This window comes from Neomonachus schauinslandi, chromosome X (genome assembly GCF_002201575.2).
Source record: "Neomonachus schauinslandi chromosome X, ASM220157v2, whole genome shotgun sequence".
NCBI lineage: Eukaryota > Metazoa > Chordata > Mammalia > Carnivora > Phocidae > Neomonachus > Neomonachus schauinslandi.
The window spans coordinates 121,931,455-121,954,459 of record NC_058419.1 but is presented as its reverse complement, the minus strand read 5'-3'; positions in this window follow the sequence as shown (position 1 = coordinate 121,954,459).

Below are 23,005 nucleotides of genomic sequence, written 5' to 3'. Positions count from 1 at the left end.
GCTGACTCTGTCATCCAGTACGTGTCCTGGAGTGACTCGGTCATCCAGTGCGTGTCCTGGGCTGACTCTGTCATCCACTGTGTTTTCTGGGCTGACTCTGTCATCCACTGCGTGTCCTGGAGTGACTCGGTCATCCAGTGCGTGTCCTGGGCTGACTCTGTCATCCGCTGTGTGTCCTGGGCTGACTCGGTCATCCACTGCGTGTCCTGGAGTGACTCGGTCATCCACTGTGTGTCCTGGGCTGACTCAGTGTGTGTCCTGGGCTGGTCCTGCCATCCACTGTGTGTCCTTGGCTGGCTCAGTCATCCGCTGTGTGTCCTGGGCTGACTCGGTCATCCACTGTGTGCCCTGTATTGACTCTGACATCGACTACTTTTCCTGGACTGAGGCAGATTGCTCTTCTGTATTTTGGTTCTAGTTGCTAAAAGTGTGGTTCCTGCAGGTAAATGTGTGTATGCGTTTATACTCGTGTATGGGCACACACGCGTGCATGCATACACACAGATGTATCCGTCTAGAAGGGTTCTCCCAGTTTGCACTCACCCAAGAACATAGGGAGGGTATTTCCAAAACAAAAGTGTTGCCAAATTCTACATTTCCCCCCCCAATTCGATCGTTGAAGAACGGTGTCTGCCTGTATTTGCTGTTTTGCTCATGCGTACCGTCAGCTTTTTGGGGACTCCTTCTCCAACTTTGCTTTGCACTAGGGTTCAGAGTTCCATTACCTGATGTCTCATGAGCTTCTGGCATCTTCGGACGCTGCAAATCCTTCTTAAATGTGTCCATCTTCGGTTGCATTTGGATTTCGAGCGATACTCAGAAACCATTTCCCTCAGAGCACACGGCAAGGCTGTAGAAGAACAAATTCATTTCTCTCCAAGAATTGGTGTGGCTGACCTGAGGAGGGAATAAATGTAGGCAAGTGCGTGTAAATGTGCGTGTGTTTAGGTACCGGATTTATTTGAGGTTTGCCCTTGCGTAGGGCATCTACATAGGGATCTAAATGTACCATTTTCCAAATGGCTGCCTGTTTGTACTGGTTCCGTTGGTTTAAAATAAAATAGGAGCACCTGAGTGGCTCAGTTGGTTAAGCTTCATACTCTTGGTTTTGGGTCAGGTCATGATCCTGTGTGAGGTCGTGAGACCCAGGCCCGCATTGGGCTTTGTGCTTGGTGCGGGGTCTGCTTGACTCTCTTCCTCTCCCTCTGTTCCTCCTGCTTGTTCTTGCTCGTGCACTGTCTCTCAAATAAATATTTAAAAATAAAATAAATTAAATTAAATTAAAATAAATAAAATAAAACAAAATAAAAACCCATCTTCTCCTAAAAACCCATGTTCTCCCAGTGGTTTGAGATACGCCTCCGATCGTGTACTAAACTTCCTAATGTACCTGTGTCTCTTTGTGGATGTTCAGGTCCCTTCCTCCAGCCTCGTCTGTTCGTGCATCTGTAACTCATTTCTTTATAGATGCTTCATGTTGTCTTTCGAATTTCAAAGGGCTTCACCTCACCAAGGATTTTTCTGGGTCTCCTAGCATGCTGGCTATTGTACAGGAACTTCCATGTCAACTAATCTAACTCTCAACGATGGTTTCTGATTTTTTTTTTATTGTGCTAACATTAATTTTAGAAATTAAGTCACCAAAGTGGACATCTTTATGATTTTGAATCTTCCTATTCAAGGGTGGTTTTCCATTTCTTCCACCTACTTTTATTTTCAGAGACTTGTAAAGTTTTTCTTCTGTGGATTTCTTTTTGCACATCTCTTTTTTAAGGTTATTCTTAAGTGTATTATCTTCTTTCGTTTTTTGTGCGTAGGGTTTATTCCTACCTCAAATACTTATGTTTTGGGATGTATTGATTACTTTTGTATGTTCTTGGAGCTAGCTTACTGAATTATTCTATAGTTTGAGTTAGTTGTATCATTGATTCTCTATGTTTTCCGGGTATCATCTGCAAAACAACTGGGATTTATTTATTTTTTTCTAATCCTTATGCCTCCAATTGGCTTATTTTTTCTCCTCACATTACCAAACACCTCTAACGTAATGTTGAATATCAGTAGAGGTAAAGGTCCTTGCATTTTTTGGATGAATCCCTCTCGGTCATGGCATTTTTTTTCAATGTGGTCGTAGATTCTGTTTGACAGTATTTTGTTTAGTATTTAAGCATGAGTATTCATAGCTAATATGAGTCTGACATTTTTTCATTTGTCACTGACATACATTTTTAGTTAGAATGTAAAGTCTTTCATTATGAATTTCAATATCTGAAAATAACATAGCTTTCAGCTGTGTATAAAGTTGACATATTATAGTAAAAATCTTGTATTGCTCTTATAAATGCTTTCAATTACATCTCGGTATCGTAGTTTGACAACTATTATCCATTTAAAAGTATATAAGTAAACACTTCAACAACTGAAAAATGTACATTATTATTCTTTCTTCCTTGAATGAATATTTGTATCTCATCTGTGCCAAGAATTTTATCCTCAACATAATAGATTTTTTTGAAAATACTGATTGTATCAGTATCCTTCCCTATGTCTACATTTGTGTATAAACTGAAAGATGACTTTTGTTCCTAATTCGTAAAACAATGGTTACTCATATGTTAGCACTTTTTTCTGAGTTACTGTATTCTTATTAATTATAATGTACCAAAACATAAATATATACCATATTTTATAACATATGTTTTTACAAGGGATACTTGGGGACAATATAATAATAGGGTAGTATGAATAGGTTCCAATATTCTCCTGGCCCCGTTACCCCAGTTTGAAATAATCATTTAGGCACCAAACAGTTCCACCACTCCTGGAATAAATGCTAATGACCCAGCCAATTACTAGACCCAGAACTTTGACCAGTGTTATTTAATGTGGGGTAATTACTACCCAGTGTGAGAGAACCACAGTCAGGAGGCATATGGTTATCAATTCTCTTGTTAAAGGCTGGATTAAAGGCCACTCACACTTGCCTGAATCCTATCTGACATTCAATTTGTAGACACATGTTTTTTACCTGATTGCATTATAGTTGGGTTTTACTATCATGAATAACTATACATATAAACTATTACAAAAATACAGATTATTAGAATGGAATTTAGAACGTATTACATGCTTTATTTGTGTGTGTGTGTGTGTATGCATATGATATATATCTAAGATTAGACTATAAGGCTGAAATAAGGGAAACATTCTAGATGCTCATTATTATTGTTATAGAAAAGAGTTTATAAAGCAAATATTATTAACAGAGACAAAGGACACTGTATAACACAAAACAAGATAGTCACCAAGAAATATTCAAAAGTCTAAACTTGTATGCAACTAACAATATTATTAAAAACAAGAAAATCGGGGCATCTGGGTGGTCAGTTAGTGAGGCATCTGACTTTGGCTCAGGTCATGATCTCAGGGGTCCTGGGATCGAGCCCCACATCAGGCTGCCTACTCAGCGGGGAGCCTGCTTCTCCCTCACTCTCCCTCTGCCCCTCCCCATCGCTCGTTCTCTCTCTCAAATAAATAAATAAAATCTTAAATAAATAAATACAAGAAAATCAAAGCTACAGGAGATACTGTGCTCCACATTTGTTCCTTTTAGTAACTAATAGTTTAGTAACTAATAGAATAAGAAGTCAAAAATTGAAAAAAGAAAGAGAAAGGGGGATTAAAGCAAAATATATTGACAATTCAAACAGCACAATTAACAAGTGATAAAATAGATACATAATAAAAGTTTGCCCCATCGATTGGAGAGTATATATAATATTCAAATATGAAACATGGACAAAAGTATCCACGTGCCATGAAATGTCTTGATACAATCGGAAGCATATGCCGATCCTGTTCTCTGAACACGATGACATTAAATTTGAAATCAAGTTAAAATAAAACTGGAATCCCATATTTCTCACAATTAAAATGTAATTCTTTTTTTTAAGATTTTATTTATTTATTTGACAGAGAGAGACACAGCGAGAGAGGGAACACAAGCAGGGGGAGTGGGAGAGGGAGAAGCAGACTTCCCGCTGAGCAGGGAGCCCGATGTGGGGCTCGATCCCAGGATTCTGGGACCATGACCTGAGCCGAAGGCAGACGCTTAACGACTGAGCCACCCAGGTGCCCCCTGTAATTCTTTTTTTTTTAAAGATTTATTTATTTGAGAGAGAGAGACTGAGTACGAGTTGGGGGAAGGGCAGAGGGAGAGAGAAATCCCAAGCAGACTGTGCACTGAGCGTGGAGACTTGCTTAGGACTCAGTCCCACGACCCCAAGATCACGACCTGAGCCAAAACCAAGAGTCAGATGCTTAACCAACTGTGCCACCCAGGCGCCCCTAAAATGTAATTCTAAATATTAATAGTTTAGGAAAGAAAGGTTAAATGAAAATGAGAAAATAGGACTAAATAAATGTGTTATGTATGAAAATCAGTGAAATCCTACTAAAATGAAATCAAAGGGAAATGAATAGCCCAAAATATTTTTATAGGGGAGGGGGTAAGCAAGCTTAAACATAATGAAATAGTCATCCAACTTAAGAATACAGAAAATGAAGAAACAAGATAAAGAAGAGAAGATAACAAAAGGACAGTGGAGTTTGAATCTTTTATGTGTACTCTACACGACTGTGTTTTCTTTCATTTGTCCTACAAGGAATTAATGGGATGGAAGATAGTAGGCCTAGAACCTAAGGCACTTTGTGTCTTTAATCTACGAACCATGACTTATTCATCTCTCATTGGCTAAGTCCAAAACATATTGGAAAACAGGATGGAGGGTCTGTTTTTCCTTAAATTCTCAATTCCTTAAAGTTTCCTTACTTTCCCACCCATGACTTTAGGTGCCCAGAAGCTTATTCCAGGCAGCAGGGCACTTGCTGGGTGGCAGTGTGTTTAGCTTGTAAATAGCTGAGGACACCAGATGAGCCAGCCTTGAAACGTATTTTTAGCAAAGCTATGAGAACAGTCAAGTCATGCTGTCTTGCATGCAGTAGGGGTGTGGGCGAGTATCAGAAGAACAATTCTCTGTGCGTGGAGACGCAGGACATGAAGACTGAGTTGGCAACTAGACTGTCACATCACTGTGTGCTCTACCTGGGTCATCCCAAATAGCCAGTGGCTTGAGCATACCAAGGGACCATCCTCAATGACTGAAGAGTCTGTGTGAAGGTGAATACATTTGGGAAACATGAGAGCACAGTCCGTTGTGGGCTGGAGTAGCTGCACGGAGTGCGATCTGCTGATGATAAGTCTGTCTGCTCCCAGCGGCGGGCTCTTAGGGATTATTATCACAGGGGACTTTGGAAAGCCATGTGGCAAGACTGAACGAAATCTGTGATCACCAGCAGCCTCACTCCTGGTGCAGAGGAACTTTCATGTGGGTGCAGATGAGCAAATGTTCATGGACATTAGGGTAGTTTGTCCTGGATATGGTGCAGGGTGGGTCATTTAGAAAAGCTAACTACTTGAGAAAGCAAAGTGAAAGGAAGAAAGTTATACACTGTAATGAAACAAAACAGGGGTTTTACAAGGGCAGAGAGACTGGGAAGCCTGATCTGAGCAGTAAATCTGACGATATCTCCGGAACCGAGAACAACACCAGCATAAATGTCTGTTGCTCTCTGTGCATATAATTTCTATCATTGCAAAGAATTGTAGGGCGTATCAAAAGGGGACTAGACGTCCCAGTCGTAAATGAGGAGAAGACAACACCATTCCAGCCTGGAGCTTATATTCCAGATCCCTCAGAATCATGCTCATATTTAACCAACTAAAATATGACAAAATAGATTATTAAAGCAGGTAGAAGCCATGGGATATTCCACATTGAGTGTTTATTAAGCTAGAAGAGGGGAAGAGACTCATGAAAATTAAACGTGCAACTTCTACTTACTATATATTTTCCGGTGAGGAAGTCTCAATAGCTTAGAATTTGGATATTACACATGATTCATGAGATTTTGTGTTTTTTTATCCTTCTCATCTACAACATGTGACTCTATATTTTTCTCATCCTGAGAATCATGCCCAGAAAGCCAGTCTGTTGTTTTATATTCCTTTCAGCTGCCAAAAAAAAAAAAAAAAAAAAAATTCACTTTTACCTTCTTTTAAAAATCTGTGAAATTTTCACACAGTGGATTTTTAAAAAATTCCTTCGATTCAATACAATTCCTACGAGAATGATTTATGCATTAACCAGGATGACAGAGAACAGAGATGTTGTTAATTCATGGTTTTTGATTTTGCATCCTGCGTTTCTCAATGTTTTTTAAAGATTTTATTTCTAAGTAATGTCTTCAGCCAATGTGAGGCTCGAACTCGCAACTGCAAGATCAAGAGTCGCACGCTCCACCGACTGAGCCAGCCAGGTGCCCCTGGGTTTCTCAGTTTGAAAGTAAATGGAAGTACTTAAAGATCATATGCTAATATTACAGTAAACACTTAGCTAACACTTTATTTTCAAACCAGGGAAAGTTGGTTATGAATATGCTTAAACCTTCTAGTGCACAAAGCGCTTGAAAATGAATTCAGGAGTCAAGGCCTGCATATATGAAAACAAATGGTAATTATGCACCATAGACGATAAACGTAAGATTTCGAGAAGGAGCTAATGCTCTGGAGACCTGATCATGTGCTTAAGGGGAGTGACTTTTACTAACCCTAGTAAGAGTGGGGGAGATCCATTTGCACATACAGAAAGAGAAAACTTGAAATCTAGGACATATGAGAATCTGTTGGGGAACGTGATCTTGGTCAGCTCTCGGGTAGACAATTTGTAAAATTTCAACATTTACAACATTGCCAAAACATTGAGAACACATGGTGCAACCCGAGAGCTCTGTTAAATTTTCGTTGCCCTAATTTTGTCAATTATGAAATATTAAAATAGGTTATGAGATGACTAGAGTCTGCCTCTTCAACAGGATTATTCTCAGATGAAGTTTCTCCCATCTGGGTGTGTTAAATACATCCTCCGCAGACCTCTGGGCATAAAGCCCACTTTCATGAGTAGTACTTTAAATGCCTACTCCAGGCAGATCCTTGTAAAAATCATTTTTTAGATTTTAATGTCGAATTTTGATTTAAAGTCTAAATTTTTTTTGACTGAGTTTTTTTGTGCCTCCTTAAATTATAAGGCAAGACAAGTGCTTCACTGTCCTCACCCCCTTCCCCGGGCCTGGCTCTGGGATTTCCCTCTCCTTGTCCCTTTTGGATGCTACTTGAGTACTGAATGTTAACACAGTTGGTGATGAGCACCACTTTGCCCCAGCTGGGTGACCCATTTTGGCAAGGAAATATTTTCCGTTGTTTGCATGTTTATGAGCAGAATTGGAATTGCACTTCTGTAGTGTTCAATTTACCCTTGCAATATCTGTCATGATTAATGGGTCTAAGGAAGACAAAAAGAAAACAGGGCCCACTTGGCTGTGGAATGATAGATGACAGAACCCACTCAGGCTCTTTAGAGGACACCTAATCAAACTCATTTGATAATAATTTGTCAAGCATTTACTCTGATAATAAAATAATTATATTAATTAAAGCTACTGTTTAGTCCACATACATATATCTAATACTCTTATGGACCAGGCACTGTTCTGGGTGATAAAAATAAGCATAATAGGAAAAATATATATACCCTTACTTGCCTTCCATATGTGTATGTGCGTTTGCTCAAACCTGGAGTACATGCATTTACCTTGTGCCAGGTCCTATGGATATAAAGACCACGATTAACCAAAATTTCAAAGGTGAGGGGAAAACCGATCAGCTCTCTTCTCTCTGGAAGCATATAGTCTAGTTGGGAGAGGATGTTTGGACAGTGCTTCCAGCAGAGGAAATTTCTTGTGCAAAAGCCCTGGGGCAGCAAACTCCAGACCTAGGTGGATGGCAGTGTTATGGATTTTTGTGTCCATCCTAGAAGAACTGAGAAATTACTAGAGGCTCTTATGTGGGAGTTGGACTTACATCAGACTTTCTAACTGAGGACAGGATAGGATGGATTTGAGAGACAGTCAAAGACCATTCAACTTGGTGGTTCATATAGGTCTGTAGAACTAGGAGGTGCAGAGCACAGATGTAAACTCACATCCTTGGGGGGCTCCAGCCAGCACCCTTTAATGCACTTACTGAGGTCTTTTCTGGTCAAGGAGACTTGCTTTGGGTTGAGCCACCAACAGCAATGGAAACCATCGTCCATTGCACGGCATATATTTCTGGGCCTGTTGCTACTGTCCTTCAGTCTCTTTTTCATGATGATTGGCTCTTTCTGTACCTCCAAACTAAGCCCAAAGCTAACCCACCCATGTTATCAGGGTACCTACAATTTAGCCTGTAATGGAGAGATAGAAGAAGAGGCGTGGGCTCTGCCCACTAGCATCTGTAAATCTCTCTGGAGCCAGAATATATACCTATTCTCCCCAATGAACATGAGTAGCAGGGGCTAAATTGTATGGTGCTGGCAAGAACAGAACTGATTGATGTACATAAATAAGAAAGCAATAATTTTGACTACATTCTCAGAACCCTGGAATCTGTACATTGACACAAAAAGAATACCTACTTAGGGGCGCCTGAGTGGCTCGGTCAGTTAAGCTTCCAACTCTTGGTGTCAGCTCAGGTCACGATCTCAGGCTCGTGGGATCGAGCCCCACATCGGACTCCATGCTCAGTGCAGAGTCTGAGATTCTCTCTCCATCTCCCTCTCTTCCTCCTGTGTGTGTGTGCACGCTCTCTCTCTCTCTCAAATAAATCAGTCTTTTTTTTTTTTTTTTTAAAGAATAGCTATCTAAAAGCACAGACGTATTTTTAAAAAGAATTCTAATAATTAGGGAAAAAGATTTCATTCAGTCTCTGAAAGACTTCTTCTGTTGGATGGATAGAAATAATGCCTGATTTGCAACTAGAATTTGATTCTCTTTGCAAACATTTATGGAATGTGTCCTGTGTTTAAGGAAGGAAAAGGAAGGAAAGGGGAGAGAAGGGGAAGGTGTAGAATTTTGTAATTCCCTTTTCATCACTGCTGCTAGTTGGTGGTAGAACACCTGGTTAACTTAAGGAATTAAACAGCACGTCAGTGCCTAACTAGCAGACCTAGTCCTACTGATGTGCATCTGTTTCCTTAATAATTCGCAGAGGGGGTGAATGTAGACACACAAACCTCTGTTGGGTCTGTCTGTCACTCACAAGCTGACTAATTTATTGAACATCTCTGTGGGGTAAGTTTTCTCATCTGTAAAATGGTGAAAATAATATCAGCCACACTAGGGAATTGTTCTAAGGCACTGAGAGATATAAAAAGCCCAGCTCATTAGAAATACACCCTACATGGTAGAGTTATTATTGACCTCTCTGCAAGCAGAGAAATGGCATGAATAAACAATAATGATCTTACAACATGAACATGATTTTCCTTTTTTTTTTTTTTTAAAGATTTTATTTATTTATTTGACAGAGAAAGACACAGCGAGAGAGGGAACACAAATGGGGAGTGGGAGAGGGAGAAGCAGACTCCCTGCCGAGCAGGGAGCCCGATGCGGGACTCAATCCCGGGACTCCAGGATCATGACCTGAGCCGAAGGCAGTCGCTTAACCAACTGAGCCACCCAGGCGCCCATGAACATGATTTTCCAATATAATGCTATGTTATATATAATGTTATATAATTATATAATAAAAACAAGCATTCATAGGTTTATCCAACACAACAATCTCAAATTGATTGGAGATAGTATCTTGAGTGATCCATCCTTCAGAAATATTTCAAATTTCTCAAATAATGAGGCAGACAGATACCCTTGGGTGTCTGTTTTCCAGCCAGATGGATCAATTGAAGGTACTGGATTCAAGAGGAGAATTGACCATGGTCTTCAAAGGCAGGGACTCTATGTAATGACTGGGGTATCCCAAACTCCTTCCTAGCACAATGCCTGGCTGACAAAGGGAATCACAAAATACTACACCTTCCCCTTCTCTCCCCTTTCCTTCCTTTTCCTTCCTTTCTTCCATCCTCCTCCATTATTATATCTACCCCACAGGAGGCAGCAAGAGGCCACAAAGCCCCTGCCTTACCTTGGGCGTTGCCATATTGTAATGGCAGTGTTCATCCAATGCAATGAATGGCATTCTTTTAAAAAACCAGGTGTTGATAAGCCATATTTCCCCTGATGCTCTGGAAAGAAACAGAAGCCATTTAAAAAGATACATAAAGAATAAAAATGGAAGAACTTCTTTTCAAGACTGATCCAAGTAAACAAATAAGGTCTCTGTTTTCCATTCTATAGGAACAGATTTTTCCTGCATGCACTTACATGTCCGCTCTAATACTCCTGGTGAAATAGCATTTTGCCTTCCTCAGTGTGCATGAGCAATAAAAGTGAAAGAATGAAGGGCACCTGGGTGGCTCCATTGGTTAGACGTCCAACTCTTGATTTCGTCTCGGGTCATGATCTTGGGGTTGTGGGATTGAGCCCCACATTAGGCTCCATGCTCAACGTGGAGTCTGCTTAGGTTTCTCGCCCTCTACCTCTACCCCTACCCCCACTTGCACACGCTCTCTCTCTCTCTCAAATGAATAAAAAAATCTTTTTTTTTTAAAGTGAACACATGACTCACATTACAAAAGAATGTTCTGAAGGTCTAGGTTGTAGTTGAAGGGTGAAGATTCAATGTAGGAGAGGGACCTATTAGCCTAGAATACCTCTGTTCCTTTGGCTAGGGTAGCCCATATTTATCTTTATTCAGTTCATTTTCAGATTTTCTTTAGCTCTAATTTCTGTAGCTGCCTCCTCACTCCTCAGCAGCTGGAGGAACATGTCTGGATCCATGCCTGTGATAATGACCAAAGGGTGTTTGGGTGATGGAAAAATTCAGGGACCTAAGGAACAGAAATGGTAGCTCAAAATAGGTTCAAAAGTGGATGAGTCCAGAGCAGGGAAGGTGACGGAGACCTTTGACAGCCTTAAAAGCCATGCTGACCATTTCAAATGAAAGTTGGCCCATGCCTTTAGATACAGCTTCTTTCAGCTTCCCAGTAAAATATGGAAAAGGCAAAGAAAAGGGATTGACCCCATGGACTCTAGAGTGTGTGAAGCCTGGTCTGTATCTGTCTGTGATCGCCCTGGGTCTCACCCAGATCCTGACATCCAATCGCTACTCAATAAATACTTTTGAAACCACAAGCACATTCAGCTGGAGCTACCAGGTTGAGCCAACAGTGAGTGGGTAGTGGAGGGAAGTTAGTGGTGTGGTCTGCAGGTACTAGTTATGTGCATGATTGTTGTGGAGACGTTATCTGTGTTTCTAATGCTGGTTCCACCACTTACTGACATTATCCCATTCGCAACTGCTTTCTTCTTTCTGTGTCTTTATATCTTAATCTCTTTACTTGGAATACTTCCAAGTCCCCTTTTCAGAGGGATAGGGAGCTGCAATCCTGTGTCCCGAACTTTGAGAAGACAATGGGAACCCACTAGTATCCTCCCCAGGATAATAGATCCAAAGGAGAACTCGCCTTCTCTCTTGGGGAACGCTAGTTTTGTGTGTGTGTGGTTTTTTTTCTTAAATCTTCATGTTAGAGTGAACACATGTAAGGAAACATAAACAGATCAACCATGAGTGTTCGTGAAATAATTTGCAACAACATGAAGGGACGGTGGGTGTTTTGTTTCGTTATTCTTTGATTTGTAGGCCAAGCCCCAGATTCTGGTGCAAAAACAACTTTCCCCTGGGATCAAGGGGGTGGGTCTTGAGAGGAACTATCTCAAGTGTGGATGAGAAAATTGGGGAGGTTCTTCCAGTCCAGACTTTAGAAAATCTAGTTTAATATAATCACACTGGATTCATATGTGTATGTCATGATATGTGATCCTATGTTCCATAATTCCTGCCATGAAAGGCCCTACCCACGTTAATAATTTAGAGATCTTCTACACTTTTTCACTCATTTGTTACTTTGCTAGCTGCTAGAGTATTGCACAAAGGGAAAAAAATGGAAAGAAATCCGATCAAAGTATGAAAGCGCTGGAACGTAGCAAGAATGACAATGTTGGGTCGCGGTGGGCTCTTATGATCACCTCCTTCCACTGGTATCCTGGTCCAGTCCTCAGGAAAAGGCACACCATGGAGAATATGGCAGAACACACTGCCCCTTGATCAGCAGGAGCAAACAAACTGTGTGTTTGTTCAGGCGAAGACTGATCAGAAGCATAGTGAGGCTCAGAGCCAGCGATCTCTAGAGCCCCTAGGAGTGCTGGCTTTGCACAGACCCCAGTAAGGCTTAGACATAATCAAGGAGACTGTTGCCCCCCATCACAAATAATGTCTTGTTTCTTATTAGCAGTGCATGAAATTGATCCACCCTGCAACCAACTGCCAATACTTCAAATAAAATAGATATCTCCCATGGTATGCATCATGTTGAATGACAACTGGAAGCTAGTCTTAAAAAATGATTTCAAAGGACAGAGATTCGGTTTCCAAACAGCTTGCAAATGGTCTCATAACATGGGCACGGAAATTAATTACTCGCCTCTGGAATCCTCCACGGTGTCATGTATTGTGTAGAGTAATTCTTTTAGGAGAGTTAGGAGGGAAGTCTTCAAAAAAGTAAAAACAAGGTTCCCTGATAAGTTCTGCCCAGTCCCACCTGCCCTCCAGATGCCACACAAACAAAATGTATTGTTTCCGATGGCCATTTCACGTGGGCCAGACCGCAGCTGTGTCTTTCATCAGATCGTCATTCTCGCCAAGACCTAGAAGGAAAACTTACCCGTTCAGAACCAAAGGCATCTAGCATTGGCACAACTGTTCATTTAAAATTTAAATGCGTTAGTGATTTATGCGTTATGCATAATACGGCATGATGTTCGCAACAACTGTCTGGGTGTTGAAGATACGTAATTTGGTTGCCTGATGAGAAATTTGGCACAGTCATTTGGAAAAAAAAAAAAAATAGTACCGCATCTTCCACTGTGGATGTGTCTTCTGATTTTTTAGTGAGTCCAATCTTCCTTAAAAAAAAAAAAAAAAAACAAACATAAAAATGAAATTAGACATTTGTTGAATGTAGGAGAAAATTTTCACAGACGGAAATGGTGTGAATTAGATGCAAACAGATGGTAAGAGTCTATGGCTGCCTGCCTGCTCTGTTGGTGGGAAAGAAGTCGTGTCAAGGTGAACAGGGCAGTGAAAATATGAATGTCCCCACCCTCCTTCAGCCAGAAAAGCCAACTGATTCATTGGACTCTGTCCTCATCAGTTTGAAGGGAAGGTCCCAGACAGATGAGTTTATATTTTATAATGATTTTGAAATTAAAACAAACAAATAAAACCTATTCATTTTCCCCTGTTTTCTAGTATAACAGAGTAACACCAAGATGAAATATTTTCTCTTTGAGTTTACATCTAGAAAACAGATCCTCCAATGCAGGAGGGCAGTGTTGGCCCTCACGGGACATTTGGCAATCCCTGGGGACCTTTTTGGTTGGTCTAAGTTTCAGGGGGAGGAGCAGGGTGTGACTGGCATCTGGTGGTCAGAGGTCCGGGATGCTGCTGGGCATCTTATCGGTGCACAGGACGGCGCTCCACTCTCCCCCTAGCACAGCGAACAAAAATGCAGCCCAGAGGTACTCTGGTTTGAAAAACGGAGAGGAAGAGGTCTTGCATCAGAACATTCAGGATCACAAACTGAGGTGCGTCCCGCTTTCCACCACGTGCTGTAAATGGATGCAGAGTGCTGGTTGCAAGGACGTGACTAGCTCTGGAGACTGTAGTCAGTACTGCCTTGGCGGAGAAATGCGGAACAAACAAATGTCCTAGACACCATGTAGCCATGGTTCTCTATAGCAGATCGGGAAGGTGCCAGGTTTCGGAACTGATTTCTAGTAAGTGCATGCTTTTATCTGTATATGAAAACAAGGAAGTTGCTTCCTTAATGTTGAAAAAAAAATAGCTTATATAACCAAAATGAATTTTCTTTAAAAAAAAAAAAATTAGCTCTATATTGTTCTTAATGAAAGAAGCTGCCTCTTCCTTTTCTCTCTTCTCATTTTTCTTCTCACTCCTTTGTCTCTCTCTGCAGTAGGATGGCTGTGGTCACCTCCATTAAGTTTATTTACGTGAGCAATACAAACATCTTTAATTCCTCTGTCTTGTAAAGTCGTCTGAGTTTCTGAGGATTGCTTAACTGCCCGAGTAGCAATTAAGATTTTAGCTATCAATCTAGCAGTTTTTCTCTCAATGGCAAATACCAGAAGCTAAATTCACAAACTTCCCTGAGACATGTAATTTATCCCAGAAACATACAAATAAGGATCATCAGTCATGATTATCCCAGCCAGTCGTTTCTCTTTGAAGGTTGCCAAAGGGAAAATACACCCATTGTTTGTCTTTAAATCTACAACCTGCAAGTTAATGGCTATGAGTGATGGATTGTTATTGTGCAGTATTAACACATGTGTCATTCATGATTGCTTAAAACCTTGGAACCATTATCTCTTCATTTTATGCATCCTCTCGTTGTAAATTCTGACTCTGTGTCGTAGACCTTGATACGCAAACGCTACAGAGGAAACCCACTTGTAGCCTCTCCCATGGTTGAGGTGCAGACTTGGTTTTCTGTGGACCCCAGTGGTGGTTGCCAAAAGCTATTTGCTGATGACACAATGGAGCTCCACCTGCATCTGGCCACTTCTTCATTGTGGTTTTAGGAGTTTCTCTTGGAAATATATCTATGTGTCTACTTTTATATCCCCTTCCAGCAACTTAGCTATGTATATCTCCCAGCACGTTCTTTTTGCTTAAATTCCTAAAGTAGATTGTGTTGTCAGTAAACAAGTGTCTTGAACAACTAAAGCTAGAACAATGTGTGCAGTAGCAATGATAGCAAAACAAAGGTCTGTTGAATGCTTATGAAGATGGTAATAACCCGAGTCTTCCTTCTTGTATATTAAACTTGCTGTTTGGGCACAGGGAATGTCCATTATAGGAGTCAAACCATTCCTTGGTTGGAAATACCTTATAGGTTTGACGCTGGCTGCATGTAATGCCTGGTACCCTACACATTTCCATGACATGCTGCTTCAGGGCCCAGAGTGTGCTTGGGGCACAGATGAATAGAACTCTCTACTCCATGATTCTGTCTTTGCATTATCTACATGCAGAATGCATAGTTCAAAGATAGAGGTGTGTGTATGAGAAACAGAGGGGTTGCTTTTTACCCCGTACGTATTCATAACGAGTAGTTCACTGAAGTGGATGGGCATTTTGTTTTTTTAACATTAACAAATTAGTATCTAGGCATCTAAGGAGATAGCTTCTAAAACCTTCATGTTTATTTTTTACTTTTTAAAAAAGATTTTATTTATTTATTTACAAGAAAGCGAGAAGCAGAGGGAGAGGGACAAGAAGACTCCCTGCAGAGCACAGAGCCTGATGTGGGGCTCGATCACACAACCCTGAGATCATGACCTGAGCCAAAATCAAGACTTGGGCGGTCAGCCAGCTGAGCCACCCAGGCACCCCTAAAACCTTCATATTTAAAGGAACATTTACAATTTCCTACTTGCATTATTTGCCTCTCACCAACAAAGTAAGGGATCAGTCAATATATTTTACTGTCGTCCTTATCCTGCTTGTTGACTTTATATGGATTCATCAACCAAGAGCCCAGCTTTGCTTTCCTAAGACCTAGAGGAAATAGTTCCTTGAAGGAAACCAAGGAAACCAAGGAAACACAAAAAGGAACCAAGAGGCCAGTAAGGAACGCGCTGCTGTGTATTTGCAAGTCAGATGTGCATCAAGATCATGGAATTTTGACGCCCTCTTTAGCTACGTACTGCTTCCTTGCATCTACACCTTCTCTTGATTTGAAAAGGTTTTTTGGTTTTTGGTTTTTAATAGGATATGAAGTTGGCTTCCCTGAGTGGTGTTCCCATTTGGTAAATCAAAGCATCAACACAGGGAGAGGATACCAAGTTGAGTTGGGTTCCTTCTAGACACTGGTGCCAGGACTTGATGAGGAGGGTTTCCTTTGAGCCGGGAACATGGGGTTTCTGGGCAGAGGCACAGAGGAATAACCAAATGCTTTGTTCAGAGAGATTATAGTCAAGAGGGAGTGGTTGACAAAGCACCACCAGTCCCACATTTCACAGAAATACACACAGGGTCCTGGTGAGAACGTTGCCACTCATGTTGTAAGTGATTCTGACAAAATTACTCTAACACTGCATACTTTGAATCGATATTTTTATGCCTTATGCAAAACTATGAAAATGTGGAAGGTATCAGAAACGCAGTATCATTCACCTTCAGGGGAGAAGAATCATTCATTGTCTACTCTTTGGGATTTATTTAAATATCACCAATCGCACAGTACCTTAAAATTTATAAGCCTTTTTTAAAATGAGTATTTAAGGGAGCCTGGCTGGCTCTGTCAGAAGAGCATGCGACTCTTGATCTCAGGGTTGTGAGTTTGAGCCCCAAGTTCATTGTAGAGATTACTTAAAATAAATAAAATTTAAAAAAGTAAGATGAGTATTTCATTTGGTGTTCATAACCTATTGTGAAGAAACATGGGGTAGACATTGCTTCCCCCACTTAATAAGCACCAGACTGAGACCACTGGAAACCGGCTGTCCTTATCAGTGATCCTGTGATCCCACATTGGCACATTCATAAGATGATCCCACATTCCTGAGTGAGATTGGAGAGTGAGATACAAATTGAACGCAAATTCATTTCCCTTATCTGTTGTGGAATCCCAGAACTAGACTCTTTGTTCAGGAGACAAGAGGATAAACCTACTTCTCAACTATTCCTCCAGTATTTACTCTACACAGAAATCTCTTTAGAATAAAGCCTATAGAGAAAAGAAATTGAGCCATGTTTGTCTGGTAGGCAAGGAGCCCTCGTGTTCATCTCTCCCCTCTACTTGCTGGCTTCTGTATATCCTTCCTCTTGTATCTACCCTCAAAGCAGAGTTCAGAAATCACTCTTACAAAGTAGATTCCATGTGTCCTTGGGAGTGTCTAAAAAGGCTGTATTTTGTTTCATTTTTTTAAAAAGATGTATTTATTTATTTTAGAGAGAGAGCATGAGTGGGAAGGGCAGAGGGAGAGGGAGAAAGAATCTCAAGCAGACTCCCTGCTGAGCCTGGAGCCTGACGAGGGACTCGATCCCCTGACCCTGACATCATGACCTGAGCTGAAACCAAGAGTCAGGAACTTAACCGACTGTGCCACCCAGGTACCCCAAGCCTGTATTTTAATAAGTCACCTCCTGTTTCTGGAATTTAAAGACAACATGAATTCAAGTCAGTGAGAAAAGAGTCATTTGCCCAGAAACCCACCCCGAAGGACGGAGAATATTAACATTCAGAAATTATTTGCAAGTTGGAAATTCACTTCTGAGCTCAAGTAGAGCATCTGTTTCAGTCATCACATACTGCTGCTTAGCCTGTCAATGAGATTCACACCTTTTTTTGTCTTGCCTAGTATCTTTATATACTTCTGCATGGACAGTTTAGTAGAAGGTTATTCAAGAGTGTATAAGCTAGTTAATGGTATGAAAGCAGGAATAAAACTTACCAACTGAGAAACTTGAGTGTGTGATTAGTTACTACTGAGATAAGTCCTCTTTCTTCTTCCCTCATTTTCCTTCTTTACACCTTTATGACAGACAGTCTGCTTGGGCTTTTGCAGTCTAATGCTCTACCACTGAGCTATGGCCCTGTGCTTGGATTTTTGTAATTGGATGTCAAATTCTGTGTGTGCTTCACTAAGGTTTTTCACCTGAGGTCTGATCCAATGGAAGAGAAATGGAATCATCCACCTGAGAGAATGCATTACAATTGTTTTCTGGGATTTTAGACTTTCTCACCACATACAGAGGTAGAAGCTGACACCATTGTGATATACTTGGATTCATGAAGGATGGGGAGCGTCATCCATTTCAGACCGTTTAATGCCAGCAAAATGTCGTCAGAAGTTTTAGGTGGAGAGCACATTTCCTGAATATGTTTCAGGTTGAATGGAAAGATATCCAATATATTTTTAAACTGCTTTGTTCCAAGAACATGGATCTTCATTTTGCTTTTTTCCTCTCCCTTCCATGCATTCACAAGAAAGCCACAATTTTTATGGGGAGAGAATTCAGGTTACAAAATCAATGAGAAAAAGAAGGGAGGGAGAGAAGGAGGAAGGTTGACTGGTTCTCAAATCAACCATTCCATTCCAAATTTATGAAGGATCTCCTTTGAAAGATCTTTGCAAGGATAAACTATTTTGATTCCCTTTAAGGAAGTACATTTAAGGAAGTGCAACCTCACGGTGGTATCATGTCTTAAAAAAGAATTTTTGCACACCCATTCCCTCCTTAAAATCAGGTCACAATGGAGCGCCTAATATAATTCTATTTCTGGGCTCTGTCCACAGCAGGCGAGAACATTAAATGTTGTTGGATTATTTTCTGAGAAAATGTTTATTACCTGCTCCCTGCTCTATACTCTTAAATTCTTCAGAAATACCAAAACACTAGTAAATTTAAACAGTTTGTGATCTCCTGAGGCAACACATGGTAGCCTTTTTCAGATATGACTGGAGGTAGGTTCTGTAATGAAGCAATCTGGGGAATGGAATATATTTTCTGTTTACTTTGAACTGTAAACTTAATGTTTATATAGCTTTTAAAATAAAAAAAAGGCAGGGATATTAAAGCTTAAACATTTGCCTGATGTATTGGCATGATTCTGAGTTGCCTACATTTAAGTGGCTATCCCAAGTTCCGTCATGTCCCATTAAATTAAAATGTGATCATGCTAAATTAAATTAAATTATGCATGGTCATGTAAACATACCCAGTTGGGTTCCTTCCCCTCAGTACTCTGGGCTATCCTCTCTGGTGTATTTCCATGAGTTCCCATTTCCAGACTCAATTTGTCTCCTTTGGTTTGGTTTTGTCTGGCTGCCATGTTCACCTTCCTTGGATCACGTTCTCCAGAGCGAAGATTCCTCCAGCTTCAGATTTGTCTTGAGTCTGGTTAAAACAGAACAGTAAGCAGAGGGAGGCACGCATCTGGAGCTCCATCCAGTGACAATGATCTCAGATGTTGAAACTTTGCTTTTTGTATTCCTGGAAATAAAACAACCGTCATAAGACCTCAGGGACTTTCCAGTCCAATTTCTGATTCAGGAGAAGTGTAGCGCAATAGCAGACGACTTATATCTCCAGTCTCTTTTGATCATCCTTTTTGTTACATTACATTTTCTTTTTCCCGAAGAAGGCTTCTGTAAGACTTCATTCAAATTAGAGCCGACCCTCAAACAACTTGGGTTTGAACTGGGTGGGTCCACTTACATGCAGATATGTTTCAGTAAGTACTGTATAATACTGTAAATTTAGTTTCTCTTCCTTATGATTTTCTTAGGCACCTTTTCTTTTCTCTAGCTTACTTTATTGTGAGAATCTAGTATATAATACAGACCATTTAGAACATATGTGTTAGTGGGCTGCCAGTGTTATCAGGAAGGCTTCTTCTGGTCATCAGTAGACTGTTAGTAGTTGAGCTCTGAGGGAGTCAGAAGTTATACATGGATTGTCAACTCTGGGGGGGATCGGTGCCCCTATGTTATTCAAGAGTCAACCTTAACCTTAGTTCCTTTGCAACTGTAGTGCGTTGGCTTGGCGAAATGCACACGCTCTATCAGATTCCATTTTATTTAACTGAGACTCAGGCTTCTGAAGGCAGCATGAAGAGCAGGACTCCAAGGGCAGTGCTTAACCCAAAGACTGGTCCTGTGCAAGCAGTAATATTTCAGCTCCCCCTCCCAAGCCCTGCTGTGTCCTCTCCCGTATTTTCAGATTTCCTCTGTGGGATTGAGTGTGAACAAAACAATGACATTTCCCACATCTGTCCATCACAGCATCCCACTTTATTCTTTTATCTATTAGTTAGAAGAGAGGGTGTAACCTACCTGTCAGTCATCTTGGAGGAGGGACTAAATATACAGTTGTTTTTCTTAAAATCAGTTTCTCATATGTGGAGAATTTTTATTAACCAGATACTTCTTAGGAATGTCTTTTCTTTATTCTCCCTCTGGTATGACATAGTTCCATTGATTGAATAAGGATAGCGGTTACATATTTTAAAGACTTTCTAAGGTGGGGGTCTTAAAACACACAGTTGGTGACCTCGGTTTCACGTTTTTCTCCCTGACTGAAATTGACCTGAATTTGTGGATGTGGATAAGAGACAAGGAGAGAGGTGTGTTGGTTGATGCCATGGGATGCAGTGGGATGTGGAAGAGTTGGATCTGAGCATATGTTCCAAAGAGTCACAGAAACACACCAGGGCAAGAACCCATCACCTGTGGGTCTGCAGTGCCTAACATCATCTTTGGCATTTGTGAGTTGGTGGCTATACATTCCTTAATGAAATTGAATGGAAGTCAAGTGCACTGGGTTGAAATGAGGTTGATTTGTGTGTAGATGTTTTATGAAATATGGAGAGGAAATAAGAAGGACATTGAGCTTCACAGACACATTGTCACATGCTTAAGATGGCAGTTGTATGTGGACCTGGGGGTCTTTGGTTACTGCTAGCCACATGTGGCTAACTCAATTGAAATTAATTAAATGTCAGTTCGGCCATTGCACTAAGCCATCTTTCGAATGCTCAGTAGCTTCGTGCGGTTAGTAGGCGCCCATCATCTCAGAATCATGTTCTATGGGACAGAGCTGATGTCGACTTTTAACACTTAAAATCCTAGGAATATTTCTCTGTTCCAATTGGCTTCTAAGCCAAAGCCACAAATTCAATTTGAGTCTTGCTGTCTTTGTTTAATTTTTAATTTAATACTTAAAAAATACGCAGTCGTTCAAACATGCAGAAAATAAAGCTGCGAAACCTCACCCTCTGTCTTTGGCTCCTCCCACATGCTGGCCAGCGGCAGTGGTGCGAAGAAAACACACCACACCCGCTTTCTGCATAGCGTGCTTCATTTTAGAGGTGGTTCTCTTTAAGACTAAAAGGAAACAAAGGGAGTATAATAAAAAATAACAAACAAAGAAGAACAGTTTGTTAAAACCTATATGTATTCATCTTGAGTGCAAACCCTACCTCTTTGCCCTGCTTTGTTTTCCTTTGTAGGTTTTATCACATTCTAATAGACTGTATAACCTGTGTATTCATTATGTTTATTGGCAGTCTTCCCTTACCGGAAGTCAGCTTCTTGAAAGCAAGTGTTTTCTGTGTTTTTGTTTACTGTTGTATATTCAATACCAAGGACAGTCTCTGGCACATGTGGGGACTCAAAAAATATTTGTTGAGTGAAGGGAGAGCGCAATCCCACTGGTTTTTCCTTGTTTTTATTTGGCTTATACCTGGTGATTTGCTTGGCAGGTATTCCTTTAACTTTATTATTCTGCTGTCTTCTTATTTCTAAGGATGGGACTTTATCTGCTCTTAGATCTTGGCCAACAACTAGTCAATAAGAATAGGGCACACATTTCCCCAGGGGGAAGATGAAAGAAAGAGAGAGTGTGTGTGTAGATGCAGAGAGATGGACCGAATTGTAAGAGTGCAGGATGAGGGAGGGGTCATAGATGTATGTAGTTTGAAAATGCGTATTTAATAAAGTGATAGATTTTTGTACTGAAAGACCTCTATTTTCATAATGCAAATTATAAGAAGCTAGAAGTGAAGCTGGCTGAAGTCTAGCCTGAGTGAAATTCAGAGAAGATGGAGCATCACTCCTCAATAAGGTGCTTCTGGGCGTCTTACTCTTGACTTATATGCCAGATGGGAACGTCCCATGAAGATCAAAGGGAGACCCTGACATGCTCATGAGAGTGATTCTCAACTCTTTCCACCTAATTGAGAGAATGAAATGCACAATGTTCTTTGCAGGACATTATGGGATGTTGATATTTTAATCCCATGAAAAAGTATTTAAGAGAAATTTTATCATCAGAAAATATGACCATGTTCCCTATGCAGTGTCAAACCTCAGCCACAGACACAATTATCTTTAATAGGGTGAGTCTGAATTTTTCCTGAGGCTCGTTATTTGCTTTAGTTAGAGTGGCTTGTCTTTTATGAGCAGACATGCAGTAGCAGATTCCTGAGACTTGAGAAAAGATTTTGGAAGGAGAACTTAAAAGTGACAATTTTCAACTATTGACTTATGCATCCCTTCCTCCCGTGAACTGGGAAAAGACATCGTTTTTTATTGCATCTGCACGTTCTGTACCTTCAGTTTACAGACTGGATTCTGTGCGAGCAAATGTGTGTGCCATGGAGATGCAATTAGCACAGAATGCCATCTGTTAATCGGGGTCTGTCCTTGTGTCTCTTTGCCTCACATGGATATTGCTGAATTCAGTCTACTCTACTGAGTACCTGTGTTTTGAACTTCTGTGATATACAGGTAATGTCCTAACAAGTACTAGGGCTATAAGAAAATGAAAGCACAATGCTCTTAGTTTTCTAACGTGGAAGAAGAAAATAGTGAACAAGCAAATAAACTCATCTTAGCGGGCTCCCTGCCCTTTGAAGGCATGGTCTCCTTAGGGACAGTCTCAGTTAAAAATGGTGAAGCGTGGTTTGAGCATCCCAGCTCAATGACTCAGTCTTGTCAGTCTCCGGCGATGTTTGCGTATTGTGCTGAACATCTCCACTTCAGATTTCCTTCCATCCATTATCCTCCAGCCTCTGGGCTCTGGATGGCTGGAGTGGACTTCATGAACCCATCCTTTAGTCCTTGCCTACTATCAGTTGGACTACTGGGGAATATTGGATTATTGGCAGAACATTCAGAGATGTGGGAGTAAAGTCACTGGTGATCCTCTCTTCCTTCCCTTTGTGATTTTAGAATAAATAGCGAAAAGGTGACAATAGAGAATGTATGGTATTTGAGTTCCATCAATATACCAACAACACATCTCCATGTAAAGGATTTATCAGACACATGGTGTTCTCTTAGTAAACAATTTAAATTT